This window comes from Pristiophorus japonicus, chromosome 7, assembly GCF_044704955.1.
Source record: "Pristiophorus japonicus isolate sPriJap1 chromosome 7, sPriJap1.hap1, whole genome shotgun sequence".
In the NCBI taxonomy this organism is placed as follows: Eukaryota; Metazoa; Chordata; class Chondrichthyes; family Pristiophoridae; genus Pristiophorus; species Pristiophorus japonicus.
In genome coordinates, this window is record NC_091983.1 from 45512654 (window position 1) to 45538035 (window position 25382).

The window sequence follows — 25382 nt, forward strand, 5'->3', positions numbered from 1 at the left end:
TAGCACAAAATATTAAAACAGATAGCAAGAGTTTCTTTTGGTATATAAAAAGGAAAAGAGTGGCTAAAGTAAATGTTGGTCCCTTAGAGGACGAGAACCAGGGAATTAGTAACGGGAAACATGGAGATGGCAGAAACTCTGAACAAATATTTTGTATCAGTCTTTAAGGTGGAGGACACTAACAATATTCCAACAGTGGATGGCCAAGGGGCTACAGCGGGGAAGGAACTTAACACAATCACAATCACTAAGGAGGTGGTACTCAGTAAAATAATAGGACTAAAGGCAGATAAATCCCCTGGACCTGATGGCTTGCATCCTCGGGTCTTAAGAGAAGTAGCGGCAGGGACTGTGGATGCATTGGTTGTAATTTACCAAAATTCCCTGGATTCTGGTGAGGTTCCAGCAGATTGGAAAACTGCAAATGTAACACGCCTATTTAAAAAAGGAGGCAGACAAAAAGCAGGAAACTACAGACCAGTTGGCTCAACATCTGTGGTTGGGAAAATATTGCAGTCCATTATTAAAGAAGCAGTAGCAGGAAATTTGGAAAAGCAAAATTCGGTCAGGCAGAGTCAGCATGGATTTATGAAGGGGAAGTCACATTTGAAAAATTTGCTGGACTTCTTTGAGGATGTAACGAACAGGGTGGATAAAGGGGAACCAGTGGATGTGGTGTATTTGGACTTCCAGAAGCCATTTGACAAGGTGCCACATAAAAGGTTACCGCACAAGATAAAAGTTCACGGGGTTGGGGGTAATATATTAGCATGGATAGAGGATTGGCTAACCAACAGAAAACAGAGAGTCGGGATAAATGATTAATTCTCTGATTGGCAACCAGTAACTAGTGCGGTGCCGCAGGGATCAGTGCTGGAACCCCAACTATTTACAATCTATATTAACGACTTGGAAGAAGGGACTGAGTGTAACGTAGCCAAGTTTGCTGACGATATAAAGATGGGAGGAAAAGCAATGTGTGCGGAGGACACAAAAAAATCTGCAAAAGGTCATAGACAAGTTAAGTGAGTGGGCAAAAATTTGGCAGATAGAGCATAATGTTGGAAAGTGTGAGGTCATGAACGTCGGCAGAAAAAATCAAAGAGCAAGTTATTATTTAAAAGGAGAAAGATTGCAAAGTGCTGCAGTACAGCGGGATCTGGGGGTACTTGTGCATGAAACACAAAAGGATAGTATGCAGGTACAGCAATAATCAGGAAGGCCAATGGTATCTTGGCCTTTATTGCAAAGGGGATGGAATGTAAAAGCAGGGAAGTCTTGCTACAGCTATACAGGTTATTGGTGAGGCCACACCTGGAATACTGTGGCAGTTTTGGTTTCCATATTTACGAAAGGATTATACTTGCTTTGGAGGCAGTTCAGAGAAGGTCCACTAGGTTGATTCCAGGAATGAGGGGGTTGACTTCTGAGGAAAGGTTGAGTAGGTTGGGCCTCCATTCACTGGAATTCAGAAGAATGAGAGGTGATCTTATCGAAACGTATAAGATTATAAGGGGGCTTGACAAGGTGGATGCAGAGAGGATGTTTCCACTGGTGGGGGAGACTAGAACTAGAGGCATGGTCTTAGAATAAGGGGCTGCCCATTTAAAACTGAGATGAGGAGAAATTTCTTCTCTGAAAGGGTTGTAAATCTGTGGAATTCGCTGCCTCAGAGAGCTGTGGAAGCTGGTACATTGAATAAATTTAAGACAGAAACAGACAGTTTCTTAAACGATAAGGGGATGAGGTGTTATGAGGAGCGGGTGGGGAAGTGGAGCCGAGTCCATGATCAGATCAGCCATGATCTTATTAAATGGCAGAGCAGGTTCAAGGGGCCATATGGCCTACTCCTGTTCCTATTTCTAATGTTCTTATGTTACTCAATAGCTGTTGTGTCCTTAGATGCTCTAACAATGACTCCACGAGGCAGTGTGTTGTACTTGAACTGTACTGACCTTAGTTCTTTATTAGTTAACTCCAGAGTGAGGAACACACCTGGTGGCCTGACTTTTATACTAGGCCAGGCACATCTATGAGTCTCCCACTGCTGTGCCCTCTGGTGGCACACCTTGAGATAGTACCAACAGTAGCCATGTAGAATACATGACATCATTCCCCCCTGAACCCTCAGTGCAAATCGCCTCTGCATTGACTGTGCTCTGGGTTTAGCTCTATATGGGTTTTGTCTGGTAGATCTCTGGCGGGCCAGTTCAACTTTGGGTGGGTAGTTGGTGCAGTAGCGTGCTGGTGGTTGCTGTTTGTGTGTGTGCGTTCCTAACCACCCCATTCTCCCCCCCCATCCCACATCGATATGGCGGGGGCTCCTGACATTCATACACATTCAAGTTCAGGTAAGTGCGTTTTGCATTTTTTTTTGTTGTGGTTCCGTGGCACAACAAGTATGTTAGATGCCTTGACCAGTGCGTGAGGACAAGCTAGTTCCAGAGCTGCTGGGTTGTGTCCCTGCAGTCTGGTGGCGGCTCAGTGCCTGGTGCAAGCAGTGGGAACCCGGATGGCTCGCGTAGCCTGCAACAGCTGTTGCCATGGTCCCTAGCGTCAGGCAGATGCACAGATGTCTGTTACCTCCCTGTCCTTTCTTTATGCCCTGGGTTACAGTTGCTCCCTGAGGAGCTGTCATCTAGCAGTGCACAGGGGACTGCTGACTTGCTGGCCTGAGCGTCGTTTAGTTTGGAATCCTGGCTGGTGCTTGTTTCCTTTGGGGCGGGTGACCCTACATCTACGGGTACGACCTTAGTGCAGTCTGCTCCTTCAGGCTCGTGGCAGTTGGTGCCGTCGGGTGCCTGAGAGGTGGAGCCGATCAGGGGCATGGTATCAATACCATTGCCGTTGTCCTGCTGAGGTTGCTTGTTTCGCAGCTCGTCTGTGTTGGCTGTTTGTGGCCACACTTCGTAGTGCATAACTCTGGTCCCCGGGACGCAGGCTACAGCATTGAGTATCTCGCTGGACCTGTGTGCACCTGATGGGTGCCTGCCCGCTGCATTGGCTGCGTGCAGTGGGAATCCTACATCGCACAGCTTTTCCTTACTTATGGTGGACACACTCGGGGTCCGAACACGATCGCACGATTTTTCCTCGCTGGTTGCATATGCACAGTTCAGATCATCAATCACACATTGTACATAATCGTGCGACTTTTCTTCGCTGGTTGCATGTATACAATTCCAATTATCAGTTACACATTTTACATGATCAGTTACATACTTTACATAATCCGTTACACCTTTTGTATCTAACTTACAATTACTGTTACATTGCTTAAATGTGTGGAACTGTCCCTTTAATTGTGGTGGGTTGCAGGTCTCCTTTAAGAGAGCCTTGCTTTCTTTACCCCAATCCGCTTCTCCGTTTGGTGCCACATGTTGCTCCATCAGCGCTGCACCTCGTGGTCTGGCCGCCGCCATCTTTGTCTTCAGCGCTTCACCTCGTGGTTCGGGCGCCATCTTTCCTTCGTCCACGATGTCGACTGCGGTGATCCTCTTCTCCCCAGGTTCTGCCTCCGCAGTTGGGAAGTTGCCTCTGAATCCGATTTTCTTCCTCTGGAGTCCTGCCACTGGAATCTGGAAGGTGCATTCGGGTCATCTCAGCTGGGTCCTCTCCACGCTGTCGTGCTGAGCGGTCTGTGTCTCCGGTGCCGGATCCAACCTCAGGTGAGGGCTTACTTTTCTCTGAGTACAGAGGGCTTCGATTGCTGGAGGGGTGAAGTCTTCCCACTTCCACTGGATCTTCTCCATCCACCTTCTGCCGAGCAGCGTTGGTCCATCACCTGCAACAATCCACAGAGGTAACTTGTGCACCGCACCAACATGGAGTACCTTTACATTCACACTACCAACTACTGGGATGATTTCATTGGTGTAGGTGCGCAGCTTTTCCTGAACCGGGACCAACTCGGGTTGTTCAGCCGGATTGTCCCATAGCCTCTCAAAGGCTCCTTGATTCATCAGTGACTGGCTCGCCCCCGTAACCACTTCCATGAAGACTGAACTTTCCTCTATCTCGACTTCCATCTTCAGCAGGGAACACTCAGTGGTGCAAGTAAACATGCTGTGCACCTCCCCGAGGGACTGGGCTGCCACTCTGTCTAACAATTCATAATCCACGCTGGATTCATGGCCATCTGCGGACGCCTCATCGACACAGTGAGTCCTATTTGTCTTACGCATTTGCTGGAGGTGGCCCTTTGTGCTGCAGCCTTTGCAAACATAGTCTTTAAAATGGCACTGTGATTCCCTCCGCAACGCCAGCATGGTGCCACTCGATTAGTCCCCGTTGGTGGATTCTGAGTTAAGGGACTCGGGGACCTGTTCTCTCTTCCCTGAGAGGATTCATGCTCTAAAGTCCAGCACCTGAACAGTGCCACTCTGTGCACAGTACCTGCCGGGTTTGAGTCCTGAGGGTGAGACATCTGCCTGGAACCACAGGTTGTGAATAGCACGTTTAGTGAGTTGGTCACACCGCAGGTAAAGATTACTCAGGCAGATAGGGAATGGGTGACCATCAGGCAGAGTAGTGGAAGGAAGGTAGTGCAGAGGTCCCCTGCAGTCACCTCCCTCCAAAACAGATATACTGTTTTGTGTACTGTTGAGGGAAATAACTCATCAGGGGAAGGCAGCAGCAGCCAAGTTCGTGGCACCATAGGTGGCTCTGCTGCACAGGAGGGCAGGAAAAAGAGTTGGAGAGCTATAGTGGAAGGGGATTCTATTGTAAGGGGAATAGATAGACGTTTCTGCGGCCGCATTCGAGACTCCAGGATGGTATGTTGCCTCCCTGGTGCAAGGGTCAAGGATGTCTCGGAGTGGCTGCAGGACATTTTGAAAAGGGAGGGTGAACAGCCAGTTGTCATGGTGCATATAGATACCAACGATATAGGTAAAAAATGGGATGAGGCCCTACAAGCTGAATTTAGGGAGCTAGGAGTTATATTAAAAAGTAGGACCTCAAAGGTAGTAATCTCAGGATTGCTACCAGTGCCACGTGCTAGTCAGAGTAGGAATTGTAGGATAGTTAAGATGAATATGTGGCTTGAGGAATGGTGCAAGAGGGAGGGATTCAAATTCCTGGGACATTGAAACCGGTTCTGGAGGAGGTGGGACCAGTACAAACCGGACAGTCTGCACCTGGACAGGACTGGAACTAATGTCCTAGGCAGAGTGTTTGCTAGTGCTGTTGGGGAGGTTTAAACTAATATGGCAGGGGGATGCGAATCTCTGCAGAGAGACAGATAGAAGTAAAATGGGGGCAGAAGCAAAAGGTAGAAAGGAGATAAGGAAAGATGGAGAGCAGAGAAATCAAAGGCAAAAATCAAAAAGGTCCACATTACAACGTAATTCTAAACAGACAAAGATTGTTAAAAAAACAAGCCAGAAGGGTTTGTCTCAATGCGAGGAGCATTCGTAATAAGGGGGATGAACTGACTGCGCAGATATGTTAATGAATATGATGTAATTGGGATTACGGAGACATGTCACTAGGGTGACCAAGGCTGAGAACTCACCATTCAGGGGTGTTCAATTTTCAGGAAGGATAGACAGAAAGGAAAAGGAGGTGGGGTAGCATTGCTGGTTAATGAGGAGATTAACGGAATAGTAAGGAAGGACATTAGCTTGGATGATGTGGAATCTGTATGGGTAGAACTGCGGAACACCAAAGGGCAGAAAACGATAGTGGGAGTTGTGTACAGACCTCCAAACAGTGGTAGTGAGGTTGGGAATGGCATCAAACAGGAAATTAGGGATGTGTGCAATAAAGGTACAGCAGTTATCATGGGTGACTTTAATTTACATATAGATGGTTTTCTAGACCAATATGTCGGTGAACCAACTAGAGAGCAGGCCATCCTAGATTGGGTCTTGTGTAATGAGAAACGATTAATTAGCAATCTTGTTGTGTGAGGCCCCTTGGGGAAGTGTGACCATAATATGGTAGAATGCTTCATTAAAATGGAGAGTGACACAGTTAATTCAGAGACTAGGGTCCTGAACTTAAAGAAAGGTAACTTCGATGGTATGAGACGTGAATTGGCTAGGATAGACTGGCGAATGATACTAAAAGGGTTGACGGTGGATAGGTAATGGCAGACATTTAAAGATCAAATGGATGAACTTCAACAATTGTACATCCCTTTCTGGCATAAATATAAAACGGGGAAGGTGGCTCAACCGTGGCTAACAAGGGAAATTAAGGTTAGTGTTAAATCCAAGGAAGAGGCATATAAATTGGCCAGAAAAAGCAGCAAACCTGAGGACTGGGAGAAATTTAGAAGTCAGCAGAGGTGGACAAAGTGTTTAATTAGGAATGGTAAAATAGACTATGAGAGTAAGCTTGCAGGGAACATAAAAACTGACTGCAAAAGCCTCTATAAATATGTGATAAGAAAATGATTAGTGAAGACAAGTGTAGGTCCCTTGCAGTCAGATTCAGGTGAATTTATAATGGGGAACAAAGAAATGGCAGACCAATTGAACAAATACTTTGGTTCTGTCTTCACTAAGGAAGACACAAATAACCTTCCGGAAATACGAGGGGACCAAGGATCTAGCGAGAAGGTGGAACTGAAGGAAATCCTTATCAGGCGGGAAATTGTATTAGGGAAATTGATGGGATTAAAGGCCGATAAATCCCCAGGGCCTGATAGTCTGCATCCCAGAATAATTAAGGAAATGGCCCTAGAAATAGTGGACGCTTGGGTAGTAATTTTCCAACATTCTATAGACTCTGGATCAGTTCCTATGGACTGGAGGGTAGCTAATGTAACACCACTTTTAAAAAAAGGAGAGAGAGAGAAAACAGGGACTGAGAGACCGGTTAGCCTGACATCAATAGTGGGGAAAACGTTGGAATCAATTATGAAAGACTTAATAGCAGCGCATTTGGAAAGCAGTGACAGGATCGGTACAAGTCGGCATGGATTTATGAAGGGGAAACCATGCTTGACAAATCTTCTGGAATTTTTTGAGGATATAACTAGTAGAGTGGACAAGGGAGAACCAGTGGATGCGGTGTATTTGGACTTTCAAAAGGCTTTTGAAAAGGTCCCACACAAGAGATTAGTGTGCAAAATTAAAGCACATGGTATTGGGGGTAATGTATTGATGTGGATCGAGAACCTGTTGGCAGACAGGAAGCAGAGACTAGGGATAAACGGATCCTTCTCAGAATGGCAGGCAGTGACTCGTGGGGTGCCGCAGGGCTCAGTGCTAGGAACCCAGCTATTTACTATATACATCAATGATTTAGATGAAGGAATTGAGTGTAATATCTCTAAGTTTGCAGATGACACTAAGCTGGGTGGCGGTGTGAGCTGTGAGGAGGATGCTAAGAGGCTGCAGGGTGACTTGGACAGGTTAGGTGAGTGGGCAAATGCATGGCAGATGCAGTATAATGTGGACAAATGTGAGGTTATCCACTTTTGTGACAAAAACATGAAGGCAGAATATTATCTGAATGGTGACAGATTAGGAAAAGTGGAGGTGCAACGAGACCTGGGTGTCATGGTACATGGTTATTCAAAGTTGGCATGCAGGTTAAGCAGGTGGTGAAGAAGGCAAATGGTATGTTGGCCTTCATAGCTAGGGGATTTGAGTACAGGAGCAGGGAGGTCTTGCTGCAGTTGTACAGAACCTTGGTGAGGCCTCACCTGGAATATTGTGTTCAGTTTTGGTCTCCTAACCTGAGGAAGGATGTTCTTACTATTGAGGGAGTGCAGCGAAGGTTCACCAGACTGATTCCTGGGATGGCGGGACTGACACATGAGGAAAGATTGGATCGACTGGGCTTGTATTCACTGGAGTTTAGAAGAATGAGAGGGGATTTCATAGAAACATATAAAATTCTGATGTGACTGGACAGGTTAGATGCAGGAAGAATGTTCCTGATGTTGGGGAAGTCCAGAACCAGGGGTCACAATCTAAGGATAAGGGGTAAGCCATTTAGGACCGAGATGAGGTGAAGCTTCTTCACTCAGAGAGTTGTTAACCTGTGGAATTCTATACCGCAGAGAGTTGTTGATGTCAGTTCATTAGATATATTCACGAGAGAGTTAGACATGGCCCTGATGGCTAAAGGGATCAAGGCGTATGGAGAGAAAGCAGGAATGGGGTACTGCGGTGAATGATCAGCCATGATCTTATTGAGTGTGGTGCAGGCTCGAAGGGCCGAATGGCCTACTCCTGCACCTATTTTCTATGTTTCTATGTTTACTTGAACCTGACCGATCGACAGTGCGTTCGAAGGATTTGCTTCCAAAAAGAGGTGATCAATGAGATTTGCCAGCTCATTAAGGCAGACCTGCAGCCCAGTATCACCAGCATTACTTCACTGCCAAGATGAAGGTGACTGCGGCACTTTCCTTTTATGTATGGCTCTTTTCAGGCATCGTCTGGGGACATATGCTATATTTCTCAGTACGCTACTCATCGGTGCATTTGACAGCTATCCGAAGCACTGTCCCGATCCTGTCGATTGCCGCATGACATCAGCAGAGTCGGCGGTTCGGCCCATCGCGGTGATCAGACGCGACATATCCTCCGACTGTCGTTGTGATAGAGCCGCGATGTTTGCGGCTATCGTAGCCATGGCCTTGAGCAGCTCTCGACCTATGTCGACACTGTCCTGGTACACGCCTATCTGTCGTGCAGCAACTGACCTTTTCTGCACCAACCTCTGTCGCTGCGGCAAAGTCGCTGCAACACTGGGGGTGTGTTGCTGCACAGCACTTGGTCCGCGAGAATCAGAGGAGCCATGGGGGAATCCCCTAAATACAGACTCGGTGGTGGAGAATGTTCCAGCTGGCCCACATGGAACTGGTGTATCCTCCTCCATCTCCACCCCTACCTCCACCTCCACCCCTACCTCCACCTCCACTGGCTCCAGGATCAGCAGCTCTTCCTCTTCCTCGTCCTCTTCCTCTTCATCATCTCTGCCAGGGGTGAAGTCGGGAGAAGGCTGAGTGACACCAGAGGTGGAGACAGTGGATCTCTCTGTGTCGCTGTGATCTGAATCATCCGAGTCTGGAAACAACATTTAAAAATGCTTGACACCAGGAGAGGGGTCAAGGTTACATGAGTACATCGTACAGTGAATTAGCGCAGTCTTCCTTAAATGTCCACCACTGCTGCAATACTGCATTACATATCACAGACAGACAATCAATGCATTGCGTTGCATGCCCCCAACATTGCAGTACATCACATGAGGCCAACATTACAGTGTAATAAACTTGCATTATATTAAATTAGGCCAGCATTACAGTTACAGTTACATTACATGACATGATCGGACCACAACACAGACCGGGGATTGTATTGAACTTACCATCCTGTGTGAGTGGGTCAGCTCCAATGTCGATGGTGGCATGGTGGCTACCCCTGACCAGAGACGGCACAGATCTCTATTTCTGTCAATGGCTCTTGGGTCGTAGGTCCTCCCCCCGTATGCCACTGATCCGCTGCTATTGCAGATGTCTTCTTCTGCAGAAAGTGAAGTAAATGAAAGTAAAAATCTTTCAATCCATTTAACATCGCAGACACACACACAAACACACACATACATTAAAACACTGCATTGATCCGCTTGTCATTGTCTGAAAACACGAATACCTATCTGTAATATTCTTGAGAAGGGCAGGTAACTCCATCTCGTCGTAGGTGGGCGCCCTCAACCTCCCGTCCTTTTCAATGTTCCTGCACTTCGACTTTTTTTTTTACATTTCCAGAATATTTATGTTGTTATGAAATTTGATTTGTAAAATATGTCTTATTATTCAAACTGTATAATTATTAGTTGTTATGAATATTTTTTTAACTCTGTAATCTTTTATTAAATCAACGAACCCTCGACTAACTTTCTGCTCCTCTCACTCTCTCTCCCTCAACTTCAACTTACTGCACATGAGTGGGTGACCCCTGACCCTTGAAATCGTGGGTAAAAAGCTTCTCTGAAAAAAACGGGGGAAAAAATTGCGCATGCAGTGCCGCACCGTCCATCGAACAGAAAGTTGATCTGGATCGACTACGATGATATCTACTGCCCACTGCACACCGCTCACATATTAGCGGCATACCATAGAAACATAGAAACATCGAAAATAGGTGCAGGAGTAGGCCCTTTGAGCCTGCACCACCATTCAATAAGATCATGGCTGATCATTCCCTCAGTACCCCTTTCCTGCTTTCTCTCCATACCCCTTGATCCCTTTAGTCGTAAGGGCCATAACTAACTCCCTCTTGAATATATGGCATCAACAGCTCTCTGCGGCAGGGAATTCCACAGGTTAACAACTCTCTGAGTGAAGAAGTTTCTCCCCATCTCAGTCCTAAACAGCCTACCCCTTATACTAAGACTGTATCCCCTGGTTCTGGACTTCCCCAACATCGGGAACATTCTTCCCGCATCTAACCTGTCCCGTCCCGTCAAAATCTTATATATTTCTATGAGATCCCCTCTCATCCTTCTAAACTCCAATGTATAAAGGCCCAGTTGGTCCAGTCTCTCCTCATATGTCAGTCCTGCTATCCTGGGAATCAGTCTGGTGAACCTTCACTGCACTCCCTCAATAGCAAGAACGTCCTTCCTCTGATTAGGAGACCAAAACTGAACACAATATTCCAGGTGAGGCCTCACCGAGGCCCTGTACAACTGCACTAAGATCTCCCTGATCCTGTACTCAAATCCCCTAGCTATGAAGGCCAACATACCATTTGCCTTCTTCACCGCCTGCTGTATCTGTATGCCACCTTTCAATGACTGATGAACCATGACATCCAGGTCTCGTTACACCTCCCCTTTTCCTAATCTGCCGCCATTCAGATAATATTCTGTCTTTGCGTTTTTGCCCCCAATGTGGATAACCTCACATTTATCCACATTATATTGCATCTGCCATGCATTTGTCCACTCACTTAACCTGTCCAAGTCACCCTGCAGCCTCTTAGCGTCCCCCTCACAACTCACACCGCCACCCAGTTTAGTGTCATCTGCAAACTTGGAAATATTACACTCAATTCCTTCATCCAAATCATTAATATATATTGTAAAGAGCTGAGGTCCCAGCACTGAGCCCTGCGGCATTCTACTCGTCACTGCCTGCTTTTCTGAAAAGGACCCGTTTATCCCGACTCTCTGCTTCCTATCTGCCAACCATGCCAATACATTACCCCCAATACCATGTGCTTTGATTTTGCACACTAATCTCTTGTATGGGACCTTGTCAAAAGCCTTTTGAAAGTCCAAATACACCACATCCACTGGTTCTCCCTTATCTACTCTACTAGTTACATCCTCAAAAAATTCCAGAAGATTTGTCAAGCATGATTTCCCTTTCATAAATCCATGCTGACTTGGACCGATACCGCCAAAAAAAAATCAACCAAAATTGCGCTCTTCGGTCTTGGTTGTATGCCGGCGGTTTGAAACAACGCACTGCCGGCATACTGCCGAGAAATGGGCAGACCTTATGTAATGACCAATTTCTGGCCCATAATGTACACGAGCAGTGTTCCAGATGCCTAGCTTCCATTTTCAATAGGTACTTCAAGAGAGGCCTGCAACAAAATATAAGGTCTGCATTGCTGGGTAACCCTCTTCTATGTGTAAGGCCATCCTTCATTGCATGACCTCCTGCCCAATGAACTCTAGTACCCCATCAAAGAATAGACTCTTTTCTGCCAGCCTTATTTTTTAACCAAAATCAAAGTCTTCTTTTTTTCATTCTCAGGATGTGGACCTCGCTGGCAAAGCCAGAATTTATTACCCGTTTCCAGTTACTCTGAGAAGGAATTTGTGGGCCTTCTTGAATCACTGAATTATTTGTAGCAGTTTGATACAATGCTGTGACTTGTTAGGCAACTTTAGAGTGAATTTAAGAGTCATGTTGGTGTAGGACTAGAGTCACATATCGGCCAGATCAGGTAAGGATAGCAGGTTTCCTCCCCTGAAGTACATTATGAACCAATTGGATTCATCTTTAAGGGCGGTAACCAGCCATTTAATATTTACTGGCACCCAATAATGCACACCCACAACCTCAGCGCTCTCTCAACACACCCACTATAAGATCTCAATCTCCCCTACTACCCACAAACTGGTATAAGTCATTCAACCCGACCTTTCCCGTATATTTCATTCCCACAAGAAAAGCTCCTTTTTGTTACTTCTAATTAGAAGATTGACAGCAAATATATCTTTCAGGTTGCAGGAGTAGGGTATGGAGGGAGTCACAGCACATTGAGGTCCTCTTCCCTTCCCATGGGCGGAAGAGATCGTCCCAGGAAACCAACACAGCCTAGTTGCATATTGCAGCAGAGGGCACAGACAGGGATGTCGTCAGGAGTTGCTGGCTGCAGTGCTGCAAACATTTCAATGATCTCAATAGATCATGAAATGTTATTGCAAAGCCACATTCACCCATACTCCTGCTGTGCCACTCATCACATCCCCATCACTCTGCCTTCCCTACCCTACTCCTGCACATCCATTTCTTTCAGGTTGCTTTGAAATTCCCAGGATCCTATGACACTCATCACCTGGTTGTGGAATTTTTCCCATCCTGTGCTTGATTGTTTTTACTGAGTGAGGTGGAAACAGAGTGGGGTAATTTTGATTATGTGTGATAGTGTAAATAGGGTGATGGCGAAGTGCCAGACTATTTTACATCTCTCGTGATTTTCATTTCCATTGACTTGAAAGGAAAATTCACCTTGAGTGATTTAAAAAAAAAACAGTGCAAGAGAGGAAACAATGACAGTGGCCGCGATTTTGCTGAACTCAGCGGTCCATGGTGGGTGACATGGGTGGCGGATCCCGACCCCGCTGCTGTCTCCATCCCGGACATTGAAATTATTTTCCCCTGATTGGGCTTGTTAAGCCCGCCCAGCGGGTTTCCCGGCCAATTAGAGGAAGCGGGTCTGATGACATCATTTGATGACGTGTCATCAGTCAGTTTTCTTATAGGGATCATGGCCAACTTTCTTTTGACATTTGTCGGTGTTCTACAGCATTGAGGTGCATGGCTGCACCCAGGCTCTCCCATGACTAAGGGTATGGAGGGAGTCACAGCACATAGAGGTCCTCTTCCCTTCCCATGGGTGGAAGAGACCGTCCCAGGAAACCAACACAGCCTAGTTGCACATTGCAGCGGAGAGCACAGACAGGGATGTCGTCAGGAGGTGCTGGCTGCAGTGCTGCAAACATCTCAATGATCTCAATACATCATGAAATGTTACTGCAAAGCCACACTCACTCTCATCCTGCTGTGCCACTTATCACATCCCCATCACTCTGCCTTCTCTACCCTACTCCTGCACATCCTTACTCACACCAACTTAACTTACACCTTCACCCATCCCTCTCTCTCTATCTACATTATCACATCCCCATCTCACTAGCCACCCCTCACACTCACCCTCATCATAGTGCAATTATGCTAACTTACAACACACAAGGTAGGCACTTGGGTGCTCATGCAATGTTCATGTAAAGTTTCTGTTAATATGGTGTCAAACATTGAAGCCTTTATTTTTTAAATTTTGCGTTCTTTGACAGGTTTGTATGCACCTTTGGAAGTGGCTTAGTGAGTTGCAGTGAATGGTGCGATATAACAGCACTCCCCGCTATGATGATGAGTGTGAAAGGAATGGCTTGGGCATTGTAGGGATGCTGTATGGTGTTGACGTGGGGTGGTGCGAAGCTAGTGCATCATGTGGTAGCCAAGGTGTACAGTGTCAAGTGAAATAAATCTGGCCATGGTGAAGTAAATTGGACAGCAATGTGGTTGGGTTCTAATGCCCTGTGTCCTTTGCAGCATCAGTTGATTGCCGAGAAGGTTGGTGTTGTTGTTGGTGTTGCTGGTGTGCCTGGTGCTGCTGGTGTTGGGGCTGATCATGGTGGGATTCTGAGGACCAAGATGCGAGAGATGATGGAATTGATGGTAGGTGATGTAGAGATGGTGAGGGAGGTCAAACTGGATGGAGACTTGTGGAAAGACTTGCAGCATGGTAAATCTGTTGTGGAAATGCAATGAGGAAGAGCTTGTGTCTGAGGGAAGATTTCTTTGCAATGTGGAAGCTTTTACTTTACATTTGAATCTGTCAACTGACCAGCTGATTCAATGGCCACTGAACTCCCACCTAGCTTAACAGATGTGATCCCTGAGGAATCCATGGGCGAGCATGTAAAATCAAAAGGTGAGCTCAAATTTGTTCTTAATCATCGCTAAACAAGGTCATAATGACCTGAATTGGGTCCCCCGCCACTGTGTGATGGGTCTACTCAGCACTGACGGACCCGACATCGGGGAAAGTCGTGTGGTGGCAAGTTCACAGCAGGGTCCCGACCCGCTGGAGATAAAGAACACTTTCTCACCCGACTCACCACCGATCGTGCCCACTGACCCCCCCCCCCAAGACAATCCAGCCCATACTTATGATAGCCTTTGTTCTGTGTTCTACAAACTCCAGAAAGTGAAAAACAAAGAGACAGACAGACAAACAAACAGAGAATGGGGTCAGAGGAGAGAGACTGGGAATGAGAGAGAGGGATGTAGGAGTGAAAGGGGTGTGAGAGCGAGAGTGTTTGAGAGAAAGGGATGTGAGAGTGAGAGTATGTGAAAAGGTGTGAGAGAGAGAAAGATGTGTGAGAGAGAAGGATGTGAGAATGAGAAGGGCATGTGAGAGAGAGAGAAGGGTGTGTGAGAGAGAGAAGGGTGTGAGAGAGAGAGAAGGGTGTGTGAGTGAGACTGGAGTGAGAGAGAGACTGTGGTCAGAGGAATAATCCACAGATAGATAATGGGGTCGGGAGAGAAAGAGACTGGGAATGAGGGAGAGGAGTGTAGGAGAGAAAGGGATGTGAGAATAAGACGGTGTCAGAGAGAGAGAAAGACGTTTGTGAGAGAGACTGGGGTCCGGGTAATGAACAATAGGCAGAATGGGGTCATGAGAGAGACAGGGATGGGGAAGAACGATAGCAGGGTGAGTGAGAGATAGAGAGACTGGGGTTGGAAAAGAGGTAGCGAGATTGGAGTGAGAGAGAGAGGTGAGGGAGAAAGGGATGAAAGGAAGACTGGATTCAGAGAGAGACAAAGCCAGAAAGAGGAAGAGTGCATATGCGCGAGACAGACAGCGACCAGGACTGTGGTCGTGGAAAGATAGAGAGAAAGAGTGTGTCTTTCTTCATGTAATGTTACTTCAAATTTAAAAAAGAAATTCCAGTTGAATTTTGAAGCCAACTAATGACCTCACCTGCTCTGTTCAGTACAAGGTCAATGCTAATGCTGCCATTTGTGAGGCAGAGATGCTTGTTTCTCACATCTGTGAGACAGAGGGGGAGAGAGTGGAAGAGAAAGACACACATTAAGAGAAAAGCAGACAAGTCGTTTTTTTTCCTTATTGCTATTTTGATTATGTGATTCACTTTTAAAAATAAGTTGATCTTTGAAAGGTAACACAGCTTCTTTGATGGAAACAAATAGGAAGCTAGGGGAGGGGGGAGGGGGGGTCATGCTTTTTTGTCCATTTACAACTGTAAGTTGCTATGTCAACATTTCCTATCTTTGCTATGTCAGCTATCATGGTCACATGGCTCTGTAAACTACTGAATTATTTTTCCCAACTCTGTCACCATCTTGCACAAACAACCTTATATTTATCAGCTGACTATGGTTAATGCCACGGGGACCTTATCGGTAAATAGGAAAAAAAAGATGGCACTAAATTTTTTAATGCATATTTTCCCATTCCATGTTTCTAATGTTACAGTAATTCTCATCACTACTGGAACATTATGAACGTGATAAGAAACTCATCAAGATCAAGAATACAGTTCCCTCGATACCTCAGTTGGTAATATCGATGTGTAGTTAGACCAGGAGGTCCCAGGATTCACTCCAAGCTTGCCTGGGTTAACTGATCTCAGGTATGATGGCAGTAAGATGGGTGGGTGGGGGGGGGGGGGAAGGAGCAGTTGCGGGTGGGTGTGGGGCGTTAGGGTGGCAGGTTACATCTGGGGCTCATATCTTCCTCAGCTGCCTATGGAATACTGATGATGATGCCAGTGCCACTGCTGTGACTGAGATGTCCCTGTACTACTGGCGTTTGGAAAACTTCATCATGCAAAAGATGATGGGGCTGAAATTCAGGCCCGCCAGAAAGCTGGCGCTTATCTTTTTAAAAAAATATTTTTATCGTCTGGTGCGATGAGACGGGCTCTCAATCGATTTTCTCCTCTTTGCCGTTATTTTCAGATCGGACTGGAAGTCGGTCATAATGGGGGCAGAAGTGTGGCGGTAAGTGCTGGTGAGGGGCGAAAGTGGGGGCGGGACGGAGTTTCCACCGCTGTCACTCAGTGGTGGAGCGGTGGTGACATCACTGTGCGTGTGCGTCACCCCATCTCTCCCCTCATTTAAAGGGGAGAGAAGCAGTGATTTTTTAAGTTCGGCCACTGGGCCACCAAGGGGGTTTTCAGCCGGGCCAGTGGCCTGGCACCCAAGAGGGGGTGATAATTGTCCGGCCGATCTGGAAGTCGGCCGGCAAAAGAAGCAAAACATGGCGGTCGTGGCAGTGCACCCTCCCTTTGAAGGGCTGCCACGCTGCCATGGCTCACACACAAGAAACCAGGTGCACTGACAGAAAAAGCGGCTCATGGATTTTTTCAGGTTAATTTCGTGCAAAGTGGAATGGAGGTGCGGGAGATCAGCGGTGTGCACTTTGATGATGAGCTTGGGGCAGTCGGCAGCAGTGGCGTGGAATAGGGACCGCCCGAAAAATCCCCGAGGAGAGTTTGGATTGCGATGACCAATGGACTGCAACGCGGCGGCCACTCGATTCCGCTGTATGGCCGCTGCAAAACGGTGGTAACGGGCCTTATACGGACTCTGAATTTCGGCCCCTATTTGGTGACCCCCATGTGTCTATATGAAGTGGTGACCTTTAAAGCATTGGATATTATAGCCTCAGTGAATCTTCACATGTTGAGCTTGGTAAGTGTTTTCATGTTTACATTAGTCTGCTCTGTTGTCCCTTTCTCTGGCATATAAATAGTTAAGAAAATATTGTTTGAATCAAGAATATCAAAATTTAAGAAAGATTCAGTCAGAATGCCCATCATGATACAGTGCACCATTAATGGTCTGATACCTGTGATATTAGCTCCATTGAATGCTCGGTTGTTGATTTCTAATTCTACTCAACAATGAGCAACTTAACCTTCTAATCGACACAAAAGAAAATAAAAGTGAAGAAAAGCTATAGAATTGCAAAAAAACACCAGAAAGCCCTTACGACTATGCGAAGCATTGCTCTGAATGCTGAACATACAGCTGTGTCACCCTTTCTGAAGGACCCAAGGTTTCTTTCAGAATAGCATGTTTACAGCAGTGGCTTCTGTTATTGTGGCAGAGGATTTTTAATTTGTTTTTAGGATTCTGATGATCAATGCCAACGTACAATTATTATCAAATTGGCAGTGCCTCAATCTCTGTATTGGCACAGTACTGGCAAGCTCTGTTGATAATCCTATGTTAATTGTCCCTGTTATTTTATCACTACCTGTATCTGTACATGTATTGCCTCCTTTAATTCTACACTCTGTTTTAATTCAAGATATCTTAACAGTAGGTAAAAGTATTCCTTGCTGGTAATAAAGGAGGAAGTATCAGCAAGTACTTTTTTGGTACTTATGGTTCAAAGTTGCAAACATCATCGGAATCACAAACAGATTTGAGCAATTTAAACATTAGCCAAAATGGAAAGGAACATTCTTGGGGGGTAATTTTGACTTGGTGAGATAGTCTAAAAAGGGTTTTTGCAACAGGATTGGGAGAGAAGTAAAATGGGTTGCCGATTCTCTATCTCTCGTTTTACACTATCAGGCCTAGTCAAAACGAGCCCTACTGTATCTACAAGTACTAACTTTGAAACTAGTTTTCCAATCAGTTGTCAAATATTGACAAATATAGCAATCTTAGTGATGAAATAGCAGATAAATCTGCCTGTGGTTTTGCATTGCAGCATTTGTGAATTTAAAATCCAAAGCATAAAACTTGTTTGTTTTTTATTGGGAATCCTGGATGAACAGCCAAGAGCCACTGTGTAGGATACCACAAAGTATGACAAAGGATGAGGTACATCAACAGTTAATGGTTAGGTAATGGTAAACTTGGCTTCTGCATGCCTGAAGATTGTAATGGAAAGAATACTAGTACAAAGCTGTTGTGTTAAAGCTCCATGGATTTTCTAGAAAGTTGAAGCTAATATGCCAATAACACACACAAGATGATACCTTTGGTTGATAGTTTTGATGATGCTTTTATAATGTGTTTATTCAAGTACAGCTGTGTGTGCATTATTAAGCAGATGCTATATTGTTGGTTTTGACCCTAACTGCACAATAATTCCATTTTGAGAGAATTTCTTAAAACTGACAGTGATACTAATCTACATTTTATTTAAGATACCAATGGAAGTAAATTTAAATTGATTATTCAGGACAATATCTGGACTTTCATTTAAACAATCTCCTGTGGAGTTTCAGAGAAACAAGTGCACTGTTTTGCTGACAGAAAAGAAAACAACAGCTCAGTCACAGTTTAGTTTTAACATAAATGTTTAAAGAAAGAAAGAAAGACTTGCATTTATATAGTGCCTTTCTGACCGCCGGACATCTCAAAATGCTTTACGGCCAATTAAGTACTTTTGGAGAGCAGTCACTGTTGTAATGAGGGAAGCATAGCAGCCAATTTGCACACAGCAAGCTCCCACAAACAGCAATGTGATAATGACCAGATAATCTGTTTTGGTTATGTTGGTTGAGGGATAAATATTGGCCAGGACACTGGGGATAACTCCCCTGCTCTTCTTCGAAATAGTGCCATAGGATCTTTACGTCCTCCTTAGAGAGCAGACGGGGCCTCGGTTTAATGCTCCCTTAGCACTGCACTGGAGTGTCAGCCTCGATTTATGTGCTCAAGTCTCTGGAGTGCGACTTGAACCCACAACCTTCTGACTCAGAGGCGAGTGTGCTACCCACTGAGCCGACAATATATATGCTAATGCTTTACAGTAATTTATGCTTGTTTCGGGAGATGAACAATTCAGAAGCATGAACATTCTGTAAATTGATTTTTTCTCTACTAACAGACTTCAATTGAAATTGATATTCTACTTGTCACTATGATGCATGCTAAATATAGGACCAATATACTCCAATTATTAATAACTTTTTAAAATCACAAATGCAGGAGCATCTTTGAAATATTTTTCAGAAGGAAATTTATGATTATTAGCTTCTGAGCAAAGCCTGCTTCCTAATTAGCTACAGGATCATTTACTTGATTCTAAATTGTAAAATGCCAGCTATACTGTAAGAAAGAGGACGCTTTCTAATTGTTTTAATGCATATTACTTCACAAAAAATAAGTGGGTTCTGTTGGAAAAGCTTCAATAAAGTAAGCGAAGCTTACCACTATTTCTTAACATGATGCCCGGAATATTCAGCCATTTTCAGAAAACGGTAGCAGGAATGCTTCACCAAGTAAATAATAGATAAGAATGGAAAGAATAAATGGTTATAACCCAGCAATATTTCCCAGTGGGATAAATAAAACCCTGCAAGTCCATTTTGTGTAGCCCGATCCATTAGGCAGGAACTCAGAAAGCCTGACTTTGATGCTATAACTCTAAGGGGAATTCATTAGTGTTACTGGTTTTCAGTTGCACATAAGAAAACACATCAGTAGACAAAAAGGATTTCAAATTCCAGCTTGGCAATACTGCTCTTTTTTCAATAGTTTAAATTCTGTTTATTGCGTACTAAAGCTCCGAACAGGATTACTCAATTATACAATGTTTCAGCATAAAAATACTCTGTAATCTATTTGTTCGACAGATATTTGTTTTATTTCCTTTTGAGGATAAGACTCTCCTTTGTATGTGAGGCACCATTCTCAACCAAGACAACAGTCAGATGTGGTGGTGCTCTGAAACCGGTTTTATGAGGTATGTCACAGTGCGAAGGTCATTCTCTGCAAGAAACAAAGCTTTCCACACCATGCCTGGCCACATTAACAAAATCGATCGAGGAAAACTGCTGGCAGGGCTGACGAGTTCAAACACCAGAGAACACTGGTTAAAAACAGAAAATAAGAAATAAGAATGGAAGTCTTGAACTTTTTCATTAGAAAAATAACGGGCAGAATTTTCCATGACTTCAATCCACTGACGAGGCCTTGTACACATTGTGCTAATTATTGGGAAATCACAGGTGCACGACCAATGATTTTCCATCCATTTGGATTACTAGGTGGAAAATCTCCGGCAATGTGCCCATGATTTTCCAATAAGTCATCCATGTGCGCAAGGTCCTACCAGCGGCATGGGGCCTAGAAGAATTCTACTTAATAGACTTGTGAAACAAGTTATTAGGGAAGACTGCTGAAATGGACAGTATAAATTGGCTTAAGAATCAACTCGGGCCCTGAATCTGCGAGGTTCTGCTGCGGCTGTGGAGTCTTGCTCGACAGGAGTACAGCTAAAAGAATTGAGCAAGTGACTGGTTTGCACCAATTTTTTGGCCATTGACTTTAATGTTGAGAATATTGTGCAACCGATCTGAGCTTGATTCTCCAACTTTTGTACCAATCGAGCAGTGTGTAGTTCTGCAGTTTTGGAGCATAAATGTAGTTTTGGAGAGCGAAGGTTTTAAGGAATATGATGGCAATGGAAGCAGGTAGGTTTGATATTAATGACTTGGATGAAAGGACCGAGTGTAATGTAGCCAAGTTTGCTGATGGTACAAAGGTGGATATAATGTGGGAAAATGTGAGATTGTCCACTTTAGCAGAAAAAATAGAAAAGCAAATTATAATTTAAATGGAGAAAAATTGCAAAGTGCTGAAGTACAGAGGGACCTAGGTCCTTGTACATGAACCATAAAAAGTAAGTATGAAGGTACAGCAAGTAATCAGGAAGGCAAATGGAATGTTGGCCTTTATTGCAAAGGGGATAGAGTATAAAAGCAGAGAAATCCTGCTACAATTGTACAGTATAGATTGTAAATAGTTGGGCCCCAGCACTGATCCCTGCAGCACCCCACTAATTACTGTTTGCCAACTGGAAAATTACCCATTTATCCTGACTCTCTGTTTTCTGTTAGTTAGTCAATCCTCTATCCATGCTAATATATTACTCCCAACCCCATGAACTTTTATCTTGTGCAGTTACCTTTTATGTGGCACGTTATCGAATGCCTTCTGGAAATCCAAATACACCACATCCACTGTTTCCCCCTTATCCATCTTGCTTGTTACATAGAATCATAGAAGTTTACAGCATGGAAGGAGGCTATTTTGGCCCATCGTGTCCGTGGCCAACAAGAGGCTATCCAGCCTCATCCCACCTTCCAGCTCCAGGTCCGTAACCCTGCAGATCACGGCACTTCAAGTGCACATCCGAGTACTTTTTAAATGTGGTTAGGGTTTCTGCCTCTACCACCCTTTCAGGCAGTGATTTCCAGACCCCCACAACCCTCTTCGTGAAGACATTTCTCCTCATATCCCCTCTAAACCAATTACTTTAAATTTATGCCCCCTGGTTGTTGACTCCTCTACTAAGGGGAATAGACCCTTTCTATCCACTATATCTAGGCCCCTCATAATTTTATACACCTCAATGAGGTCTCCCCTCAGCCTCCTCTGTTCCAAGGAAAACAAACCCAGCCTATCCAATCTCATAGCTAAGATTCTCCACTCCCAGCAATATCCTCATAAATCTCCTCTGTACCCTCTCCAATGCAATCACCTTCTTCCTGTAATGTGGTGACAAGGACAGCATGCAGTACTCCAGCTGTGGCCTAACCAGTGTTTTATACAGTTCAAGCATAACCCACCTGCTCTTATATTCTATGCCTCGGCTAATAAAGACAAGCATTCTGTATGCCTTCTTAACCACCTTATCCACCTGGCCTGCTACCTTCAGGGATCTGTGGACATGCACTCCCAGGTCCCTTTTTCCCTCTACACTTCTCAATGTCCTATCATTTAATGTGTATTCCGTTTCCTTGTTAGCCCTCTCCAAATGCATTACCTCTCACTTCTCTGGATTAGATTCCATTTGCTACTGTTCTGCCCACCTGACTAGTTGATTGATATCTTTCTGCAGTCCGCAGTTTTTTTCTTCATTGTCAACCACCCTTATTTCCTTAGTTGGCCATGGATGGTTATCCCTTCTCTTACAGTCTTTCCTTCTCATTGGGATATATTTTTATTGCGAGTTATGAAATATCTCCTTAAATGTCTGCCACTGCTCATCAACCATCCCATACTTTAATCTATTTTCCCAGTCCACTTTAGCTAACTCTGCCCTCATACCTTTGTAGTCTGCTTTATTTAAGCTTAGGACATTGGTTTGAGAACCAACTTTTTCACTCTTCATGGCATGGGAGAATTTAAATTCAGTTAATTGAATAAATCTGGAATAAAAAGCTAGTATCACTAATGGTGATTATGAAACTACCAGATTGTCGTAAAAGCCTAACTGGTTCACTAATGTCCTTTAGGGAAGGAAATCTTCCATCCTTATCTGGTCTGGCCTATATGTGACTCCAGACCTACAGCAATGTGATTGAATCTTAACTGCTCTCTGAAATGGCCACTCAAGTGCAATTAGGGATGGGCAATAAATGCTAGCCTTGCCAGCTACGCTCACTTCCCGTGATCGAATAAAAACAGCAGCAAGGACCAACCTGCCGCCCACCACCCCGCCCCCTCCCCCCACCCTGCTGCAGCCCGGCAATAGTTAAAGGAATAAGTAACTATTCTAAAGTTATTGTTGATCAGTAAGTTTGTGGAAGTGTTTGGGGCTTTCTAGAGTTGTTTAAAGTTGGTGAGGTGATAGGGAGTGGTGCCGCAAGAGGAGAAGGTTTTGCTTCTGACTTCAAGGGTTCAGGTAAAACCACTTGCTCTCAATCTTGGATGCTCTAGTTGTCATCCGCCTTGGCCTGCAGCATGATAGGGAGATAGAGCATAGGCAGCGAAGAAGAAGACCAGCTGCTTGAAAAAGGAGGAGGAGGAAGGGGAGTAGGGCTCTCAGCAGGAGGCCTTGCCCACCTAGGGTCTTCCCAGGGCAATTCTCTTACTCAGCCTGAGCCAGGAGCAGTGTATGAGGCATCTGTGCTTTACGAAAGAGGTGCTCACAGAACTCTGTCACCTCACACCAGGGCAAGGACAGTATCTGTGACAGTATAGTGACCGTGGCCCCGAATTTCCTTGTGGCGGGATCCTTCCGGGCTACAGAGTGTTCAGCTACTCAGCAGCATGTTCAGTGCTGGGCTGAATGCCGCAATCATGGAAATGAGCAGGCCGCACAAAGTTCACGGCTTCCTGCATTCCTCTGAATGGACGTGAGTTGATCTTGCTTCACGGTCCCCACGCCCATTTTTGAGGGCTAACGAATTTCTAGGCCCTTATGTTCTTATCATCGTATAGGGTTGAGATTGGGAAATCAGCACAAGGAGGGCCAATATCCCATCATTTGTGGTACAGTACCTCAGGTCTCTAGTGTGCTATTTATTCTTACTAATTTGCTTTTAAAATTTGTATATATACAAAATCATAGAAACATAGAAACTTACAGCGCAGAAGATGGCCATTCCGGCCCATCGTGTCTGCACCGGCCGACAAAGAGCCACACAGCCCTTGGTCAGCAGCCATAAAGGTTACATATAAATCTATGAACAATGACAGAAAGGCAAAGAGCACCCAGCCCAACCAGTTTGTCTCACACAACTGTGACATCCCTTATACTGAAACATTCTACGCTCCACCCCAACCGGAGCCATGTGATCTCCTGGGAGAGGCAAAAACCAGATAAAAACCCAGGCCAATTTAGGGAGAAAAAATCTGGGAAAATTCCTCTGCGACCCATCCAGTGGGTCGAAACTAGTCCAGGAGATCACCCTGGCCTTATTCGATTCCCAACAGTACTTATCATTATATCTGTGCCGTCCAACAAATGGTCATCCAGTCTAATCCCAATTACCAGCTCTAGGTCCATAACCCTGCAGGTTACAGCACTTTAAGTGCCCATCCAACCATCTCTTAAAAGTGGTGAGGGTTTCTGCATTCACCACTCTTCCAGGCAGCGAGTTCCAGATAACTTCTGTGTAAAGAAGCCCCCCCTCTAAAATCCCCTCTAAACCTTCCACCAACCACCTTAAAACTATGCCCCCTCATAATAGACCCCTCCACCAATGGAAATAAGCCCTTACTATCCACTATGTCCAGGCCCCTCAATATTTTGTACACCTCAATGAGGTCTCCTCTCAACCTCCTCTGTTCCAATGAGAAGAAATCCAGCCTATCGAATATGTCCTCATAACTAAGATTCATCATTTCAAAGACCTCTATCAGGTCACCTCTCGGTCTCTTGTTTTAGGAAATCTGCTTCCTCCACCCTTTCAGGCAGTGCACTCCAGGTCATAACAACTTGCTTCATAAAAAAACAATTTGCCTCTATTAGTAGCAGAATTTGAAGTTATAGGAATAGATTTGCATTGGGATGATTAAATTCTTAATGAGAGTTGATGGTTCCTTAGCTTGGGGGAGAGAAGAAGAGGACTGTTGTCTGAAATATAGTTGGCCAAGGTTCAATGGTGGAGATGTAAAGGTGGAGAAATATTCTGGAATTTTGCTTCTTTGTCTATGGGGATGATTCAATATCGATGCAGAATTTTCGCTCAGAAGATTAAATGGCTGGGGTACATCTTACATAGTCTACGGAAGGACTAATGGATGGACTCAACAGTGGCATTTCCTCCTAATTCTGCAAATGTTATGTTCACTTTTCAGTTCAAATGATTTAATGAGCTCTTTCATTCTTTGAATTATGTACAGTAACCCATGTGGATCTTATTGGATTGATTGGATTGATGCCCTGATACTATAGTTACTACGTGACAAAATGAATGTTTGAACTTAACGCAGAATAGTTCACTGGCAGCTTTTGAAGTTCTTTAGGTGGAGGTCCAACATTAACTTGCAGTTTTCAAGGGGGGTGCAGGGGAGAAAGTGCAGCTAGCAGCTGGAGCATCACCCACCATGCAGCTGATGTACTGTTGCTGTAAGCTACAAAGCCTGTGACAGAGACATTACTTGAAAGCTGTGGCTCAGTTGGTAGCACTTTTGCCTCTGAGTCAGAAGGTTGATGGTTCAAGACCTGCTTCAGATATTTGAGCACAAAAATCCAGACTGACCCTCCAGTGCAGTATTGAGGGAGTGCTGCCCTATTGGATGTGCCGTCTTTTGGATCAGACGTTAAGCTGCTCTTTCAGGTGGATGTTAAAGATCCCATGACACTAGTTCGAAGAAGAGCAGAGGA